The sequence below is a fragment of the Rosa rugosa genome, chromosome 1 (assembly GCF_958449725.1).
Source record: "Rosa rugosa chromosome 1, drRosRugo1.1, whole genome shotgun sequence".
Taxonomy (NCBI): domain Eukaryota; kingdom Viridiplantae; phylum Streptophyta; class Magnoliopsida; order Rosales; family Rosaceae; genus Rosa; species Rosa rugosa.
The window spans coordinates 41,261,388-41,269,925 of record NC_084820.1 but is presented as its reverse complement, the minus strand read 5'-3'; the positions used below and the strand labels follow the sequence as shown (position 1 = coordinate 41,269,925).

General features: G+C 37.7%; 1 long non-coding RNA gene and 1 pseudogene across 2 annotated transcripts; both read right to left on the bottom strand.

Moving 5' to 3' along the window:
- Positions 1-348: 348 nt before the first annotated feature.
- On the bottom strand, positions 349-3,572 carry LOC133724929 (uncharacterized). Of its 2 annotated transcripts, XR_009854113.1 has the most exons (8): positions 3,473-3,572; positions 2,695-2,982; positions 2,447-2,563; positions 2,004-2,060; positions 1,567-1,919; positions 1,405-1,485; positions 927-1,033; positions 349-844 (listed from the first exon to the last, which is right to left on the bottom strand). It is a non-coding gene; the product is annotated as an uncharacterized LOC133724929 (long non-coding RNA). The 2 variants fall into 2 exon arrangements; XR_009854112.1 differs by lacking the exons at positions 349-844; positions 927-1,033 and having other exon boundaries at positions 1,293-1,485.
- Positions 3,573-3,595: 23 nt separating this feature from the next.
- On the bottom strand, positions 3,596-7,964 carry LOC133724928 (putative disease resistance RPP13-like protein 1; annotated as a pseudogene).
- Positions 7,965-8,538: the final 574 nt, after the last annotated feature.

The following is an 8,538-nucleotide window of genomic DNA, read 5'->3' as shown; positions in this document are numbered from 1 at the left end:
TATTAGCTTTCCTTTTGTTCCAACTGAAGAGCAACTTGCAGATGTACTTACCAAAGGAGTTTCTAGGAAGGCATTTTATGACTCACTAAGCAAGTTGGGCATGGTTGATGTATATGCGCCAACTTGAGGGGGAGTGTTAGTGTGAGTCATCGTTCCCTATTAGGAATGGACTACAAGGGAATATATTGTGATCGTAACTACTTACCTTGTATATGTTGTGTAGTGCAGTAGTACACAATAGTTGTAGTACGTAGTATGTTTATATACACCACAGAATGGGTGTAATAAGATATTAGAAAATTCATTCTCTCAATAGTGTCTTATTTGACTTATATTTCATTTCTTAAGAATAGATAACGGATGATGATCTTTCTTACCACATCTCACCCTTCAAATTAATAGATCTAGGCACAATCGATAAGTGAAAATACCACGAAGCTTCCAATTGTCATGGCAGCTAGCTAGCTGTGAAGGGCTTTTGGAAGTTGTCCGAGGTTTCATGAGAAAAAACTACAATGATAAGAAACAAATTCTTTCTCACATACACTACCAAATAATCTCTTTACTGTCTCCTTTTAAGCACAGGACCGGAAATCACCCAAAGTCACAATCAAGAGACTGCATCTACAAAATAAGTTTGCTCAATCATGATCAATACTAAAGCCTCCTGCGTTTTCTCAACTTCGTTCGGAGAAATCTCACTTTAAGCTTCTAAAATCTCACCACAGTCAACATGCAGCCTTAGCATTGCCGTCTAGCATGTGAATTACCTCATTACCTGCCAATACTCTCAAGTCTCAACCAGGGGCGGATCCAGGATTGAAACCTTGGACGGGCTGGATTTCTTAAACAAAAAAAAAAATCACAATATAAGCCACAATGATATATATGCACTGATGCACAATGAAAGAAAAAGAAAAAAGCACCTCGGAAAGCAGTAGACTCAAGCTTTTGCCATTCACTTCATCCCTTTGTGTTCCAGTTCGTAGTTCCACCTCATAGAATCAAGTGTCATTCACTTATCATATCCAACCTACCAAGGACAAGATACATATTAACTTCTACCTCTACTGGAATGTTTGCAGTAGAAAGTATTGAAAAGTGAAAACTGATAAGATCATTCAGTGACAGATATGTTCCCATTTCATACAATCATACCTCCATTTATATAGTCAAGTTCTCCCGTCGTCAGACACTTAGACCCACTTAAAACTTAATTAATTAATCAAACATTCAAACCCACTTAATCAATTAATCAAACATTCAAACCCACTTACCCACATCAATTTAAACATTTAAACCCACTTACCCACATCACATTTAACCCACATCAATTAAACAATAAAATGATAAATTACAGATTTGCAAAACAAGGAGAAGGAGAGAACGCTCAACGCTGCATACCAGATTTCCAGACCAAGAGAAATTGACCGCAAGTCCGCAACCTTCATTCTTCAATCCACGAAATCTTCAATCCAATACAACCTACGAACACGAATTTTACATCAATCCTTAAACCCTATATATTGCCCCAAATTGGATTGATTCAATTAAACAAAATCTTACATTGAATCATTGCCCCAAATTGATGTTGGTGTCTTGATCTCTGAGAGAAGTGGAGAAGCCGAGAATGCCAGAGCTGCAAAAGTTTAGAGGAGGAGGAGGACTGGAGGAGCCGAGGAGAGACAATTAGATGAACTGGAGGCTGGAGCGTAGTCGAAGACTCGAAGTCGACTAGTCGAGTGAACTGGAGTGGGTTTAGGAATTACTCAATTACGACGGGCTTGGGCTGGACAATACACAACTAAAAAAAAAAAAAGTATACATCTAATTTTTTTTTGAAGCCCAAAAATCTCAGACGAGCTGTAGCCCGCCCCACTTATAGTGTAGATCCGCCCCTGGTCTCAACTGGCAGCTGTCTGTGAGAGAAATATATATGCCTGAAGTCTTAACATGAACGACTTGTATAAAATATTCACACATAAGTCACTGTGGCTTCTTACCAGTGATCAATGGCTGAAAAAAGATCCAGCGTCAAACTCCAGTATGCAACATAACACCTGAAGAATAAGGATGAAGAAAGGTTTTAGTTGGTTTTGCATGTGGATTCTCTATGAATTTATATTATATATGGATTGTTAGATTAGCACATAACCAATGTGGTTGATGAATAAACAAAGAAGGCATGATCCAAATTATTGTTGCTCCAAAGTCCAAACATATGTAGCAGCTGACAAGATATAATAACTTTTCGAAAATGAATATTAGTCTTTCATATGACGCTGAGCAGAGTCTATCTATTAATAGTCAAGAAAATTTGATGACTTAGACGGTTCTAAATCTCAACTCAACTGGAAAAAGTAACACAACTGATAGAAAATAAATCATACAAAATGTAAGATCTTGAGTACTTCGTTAAGAATAAAAGGAGTATGATCTTGCTTACCACAAATCTCGATCTCTTAGTCCCTCCCTTAAGTTTAGCTTGCTGCAATGGGTTCCAACCTTTGAACATTTTACTATTACCTCTTTGAATTTGGAATATAATTTGACAGAAGTCTCACTGTTCAAATAAGAAAATGAGACAAGTATAAAAAGAACTATGAAATTAGTAAAACCAAATTAAACAAATTCTTTCCTACGACAGTAAACAAAAAAACATAAAGGTTTTGACTTTTTCTGACATTGAAGTACCTGGGACAACAGAATGAGAATTTTGATGCTTGAGAATGCAAGGTCTTGTGGCTATGGAGGACCAATTTGGTCCTTTACTCCATTTGCATCTGTTTTATAGTCGAGGACCTAAGTTGACCAAAAGCTGTGCTTGAAAAAGGGCAGCAGCCCTCACGAATGAATTCAATTCCCTTTCCAAACTTCGTTTAGGGGATTTGGGAAACAATGTACCATCTCACGCTAACAGTGGCTTATAAGTCTTGACATCATAAATTGGAAGTTTCTGAATTAGCTAGCTTGCCGTAGCATCTGCAAATAATGTATATGCTTAAGGACATGAACAAAAAACAACGTACTTTACTGTAATAAACTATATTGTTTATGTAGAACTAATCAATTAATAGAAAATATGCAAAAAACAAAGGGGTTTAAGTTTCTTGTTGTAAAGGTTATGGGTTTGATTCTCACTGACATATGTAAGGGTGGGGTGGGCTAGGGTTTTTTTTTTTTTTTTTTTTTTTTTTTTTTTTAAGTTTCTTGAATCCTTTACGTACTTTAATAAATTGTAGTGTTCATGTAGAACTAATCATACGGACATGAACTTGATACGAATGCATAAGTAAAATAGTGAAACAAGGTCCCACACTCCAGCTCTGTATCAAGTAATGTGGATAAGGAGGTTGAATAACAAACATTAAGGTGATCATAAATATCTAAATAATTGTACAAGTTTCAGAATGCTATTCTGATTAATAAATGTTATTGAGTAATTTGAAAGGAAAAACAGAATCTTGCTTACAGTAATTTCTTCTTCAGTAACTGCTGTAAGGAGTTGTACAACATTTAAGTACAGAATGTGTTGTGCTTAATCTGGATCGGCTCTCTGCAAGTGAAAAGAATAATGTATTCATACCATTATAAAGATGTTGGAAATTAATTAGTGAAAACAAATAGAGTTTTCTCTGAATTGGAAGCAAGTACATTGGAGGGAGTAGAACCGGATGTCCATGTCTCCATTAGTTATGCAAGGGATGTGGGCTATGGTGGACCAGTATCTACCTTTCATTGGATTGCATCTCTCTTTTAGCAGAGGACATTGAATGACATAAAGTCGAGTAAGTGAAAGAGGCAAACCCCCCTCTGGAATTGATGCTAGTTTAGGACAACTAGATACTTCAAGATATTCAAGAGAGGTGAGGAATTGAAAGCCCTTGCTGAGTTTAGTAAGATTTGGGAAGTCGGCGATTGTGATTTGAATGAGAGATTTGGGCAGGGGTGGTGTCATCTTGTCCTCGGGTGGAAAGGACACCAAATCTGGATCTTCACCACTGATATACAACTCTCTAAGAGAGGTGAGACTGTGCAATCCCAACTCCAACAGTGCCTTGCAATTCTTGACTTTCCAAACTACTAGTCTTGTTAGATTGGCGGGAAAACCCTCTTCTAGAAAAGACGCCAATCCATGAAAGTCCTGAAGAGAGTTCAGGTTCTGCATGCCTTTGGGGATGCCCTCCAAATTATGGCAGTTGGAAATCTCAATCATCCTCAAGTTGAAGGCGCTTCTTGGAAACACTTCTCTGGGAAAGGAAACAAAACTTTCACAGTTTATGATCGATAATGATAGAAGATTGGTCAGGTGGCATAGACCCTCCGGGAAGGATTTAAGATTTGGGCATCTCCATAATTGAATTTCTTCAAGAAGAATGTTATCATGGAACCTATCGACTATTTTCTCCATATTTGCACAGTCCGATATCCGAAGATGTTTAAGCGTCCTGATTAGTAGGTAGCCTAAGGACGTCATAGAGGGACAACTATTTATTGCCAAGTCCTCGAGACTAGATGTCTCCTTTTGCATCATCAGGCAAGGAGTTGAAGCAGAAGATGAAGAAGACCAATAAGATGAAGTCTGAGTACTTCCTACTTCAATCTCTACTAATGATTTAAAGTTTTTGCAAACCAGGATACTTAATCTTCTCAGTTGTGGGGCAATCTGATATCTTGCAAAATACACAAGAGAATGGCAACGCACAATCTCTATTTCTTTAAGAAAAGGTGGAAAACAAACCTCTTCAAAAGAAATTATACTAGAGCAGTCGTATATGTGAAGTTTCTGAAGTGATGATAAGTAATGAAACAAAACAAGGTGGGAGTTGCTTATGAAGAAATGAGGAACATAAATCGGGTTTTCCAGTAATCTATCCTCATTCTCCCTTAAAAATGTCGGCTTCTTAGAAACTGTAATCTTCAGATCTTTAGTTTTTGTCAACCCTCTCACAAATTCCTCTGCTTGGAGTACGAACTCTGAAATACTTGAAAGCTCTAGTGCCTCTAGTGACTCAAACTGAGCAGCACTTCTATGGATCACCTGTCTGCAATTATTTATTTTCAATTCACAAAGGCTTTTATAATTTGTGATTGAAACCACTAGCTGCTCACATTGATGAATCACAAGCGTGGACAGTAAATGAAGGTTCTCAGGTAACCGACCCTGCAGTTTCCAGCAGTTTTTGATGGAAAGCATTTTCAAGCAAGGGAAAGTTTCAAGTCCCTGATCTTGTTGATAGGAAAACCACTCCTTCAAAAGGTCCATCCGCTCAAATTCCAGAATTTCTAATCGAGGGAAAGGCAAGCTACCCTCCCCATAAAACTCCTGCCCTACATTTACCACTCCAGGCATTTTTCTTATATATAGCTCTTTCAGAGAACACAATTGCCCAAGTGGTGGCAAGATCTGGCAGTTTCTACAATTTTCTAACCTCACCACCACCATTTTAGAGAATAAAGAATCTCCAATCCATGCTGAAAATTGCAATCCCCTGAAACCCCTTACTGTGAGCATTTTGAGGTTTTTATGAGGTTGCAACATGTCAAGCACATCTAGTCTCATTTCTCTGTTTTCACTCCATTCGAGTACCAATTCATCAAGCTTGTCCTTCTTAATACAGTTGGCCATCTTTGCATCCTCCGCATCATTCACATTCTCCAATCTTGAAAGATGCAATGTCCCCCGGAGATGCAATAGGGGACCGATCTGACTTATCCCTGAATCTCCACTTTCGGCCACCAGAAAATTATTCAATGTTTGCAGATTTGTCAGACTACCAAGTTGGGCAGGCATTCTTTCCAACAAATATAGTTTTGAATTGTGAAGATGACGCAAACTGATTAGATTCCTCATGTTTGTAGGTAGTGTTCTCAAAAAATTACAGTCATTTACTATCAATGTTTGTAAGTTGTAAAGAGTACTGGCAGATTCAGGAAAATCCTTTATTACTGCATGAGAAACATCAAGATACCGTAAAGACTTCAACTCCCCTATCGATTTTGGCAGATCTGTGATTCCATAGCCATTAAAAGACAACACCCTTAGGTATGGCAGTTTTGGCACTAAATCATGAGTGATCTTACGAGTCAAACAATGTCGAAAACCTGGCAGTGTTGAAACAGTAAATGGTAGAAAAGTCCGCAGATGTTTGACTTGATCAAAGGCTTCGAATTTTTGAACACCATCAGATATGCCAGAAATGTAAGACAAATGACGAGCCTTCGGAGAAGATCTAATTTGCCTGTAACTATTCTGTGCGTCCTCCAATCTAAAACATATCGCTCCTGTGATCTTTCTTGCCAAATCACTAATGAGATCATGCATTACATATCGTGCATTGCTTTTGCTTGAATTTTGAAAGAATGATCTAGATAACAACTCCCGAAAATAATCAGCACCTAAATCTTCCAATTGTTTGTTGTCTTTCGGTTGTGGAATTAAATCCTCTGCCATCCATAGGAGGATCAACTGCATTTCCTCAAATTCATAATCATGTGGAAGTATCGAGCAATAAGCAAAACACCTTTTCAAATCTGAAGGGAGATAATGATAGCTCAAATTTAACACGGGGAGAATGTTACTATTATCAGATAGACTCCATAGCTTGTTTTCAAGTATTTCTCCCCATTCATGTATTTCTTTACAACCTAAAAGACCACCAAGAGTTCTTGCAGCCAAAGGTAATCCACCGCATTTGGCAACAATTTCCCCCCGAAATACCTCAAAGTTCTGTGGTCCGCAATTACTAACATCCAAGAGTGCATGTTGCTTGAATACTTTCCAACAATCATCATTTGATATATAGTCCAAATTGTGAACATCAATGGCTCTCACTATTTTTGCAACTCCTGCATCACGTGTTGTCACAATTATTTTACTTCCTGGTGGACCAGCATGAAAGGGGGACTGTAGTGTCATCCATAGATCATAGCTAGTCACATGAGTTCCAAATGTCATCCAAAACAATTAAATACTTTTTACTTGCTAGTTCCTTTGTCAAGCCATCTTGAATTTGACTGAATTCCTCCCATTGACAGTGTTGGGACGTGACTGATTCAAGAATTGCTTTAGTTACTCTTACAATGTTAAAGTTATCTGACACTGATACCCAGACCTTAAGATTGAACTGTTTGAGGACATCATCATCACTGTCATTGAATATATACTGAGCAAGTGTTGTTTTCCCCAATCCAGGCATACCAACAATGGCAACAACATGAAAATTGATTGTGCTAGGCTCATCTCTTGAGAGAAACTCAACAATCTTTGCTTTGTCACCATCTCTTCCAACAACAGGTGTTCCACCCAACACACATGAACTCGGTGGCCTTAGCCATTCCTTACTAGTAGATATTGTCCCAATATAAGTCAAACCAAGCTTATCTTTCCGTTCAGATATGTCTTGTAACTGATCAGTAATAAGCTTTATCTTGGAGTTAAAATTGAAGCTAAATCTAATTTTAGGAATGAAGCCTCGTACCTTGCTCATGGTAGCCCCATATTGCTGCTCCTTGACTTTGCGGTGTATCATCTCAGTGGAAAACTCATCCAAAACATCTTCCACATCATAAGCCAGGTCTTTCAGATCATCTAGCCACAGTTTCACTGCCTCGCTCGTCAGTTGCTTCTCTTCAGCATCATGCAGCACAGCTCCGATTGCAGCCAGCGTGTCCTTCCATTTTTTCAGCTTCTTGTCAATACCCCCTTGTCGTGCAAAATTGAGGAAGTCATCCGTCAGCCTATTAAGCAGCACCTTAAGGAATGACGCCAGAAAGATCTCCACCACTGCCATGGTCTTTTTGTTGGAAAAAAGCAATGAAAACTGTTCCAAGATAACAGCACTTGGGCAAGCAATCAAAGAAGTTCTGAGTTTTCTGTGAATGCTGGGAATATTAAGTTTCTAATATGAGCTGTATGCAGAAAGTCAGAAGAGCTAGTTAGGTGGGTAAAGCATTAGAAAACATCATGGACAGCTGCAAGTGTGTTTAATAAAATGGATTGAATACTCGTATATGTAAACAAACTACAAAGAACACGCTAATCTTTGAATTTTTTAAGTTTTTAAAATGTAATGATATTGATGCGTGAACAAATTCATTAAATTTTTCAGTGAGTACTTCAAATACAAATGATGGGATAGGTTAACTTCATTACTATAAAGTAAAAGATTAAAACCGAGTCAAAATCAAAAGCAAAGAGTTAAGCTATCCTTTTTGTTATATAAGGAGTATTATTATGACTGATAAAATGGATCAGGAAAAGGTCAATATCCCTACAATCTCATTTTTTTATCTTTCAGCTATACTGGTTCACAAAATTACTCTTCACGTTTACTAAAGTACAATGCTGAATATTTGGCTAATTCCATCTAGTCTTTCTAGTAGCTAGAATTAGATTGCAGAAATTGTTTCTCATAAAAATAATAATAATAACTGTAAACATTGACATAGAGAGACATAGAGATAACTTCATCTCCATATTTGTTCATGGTATCAGAAGGTTGATCCTGGGTTTAGGATTAAATGTGATATATTGTC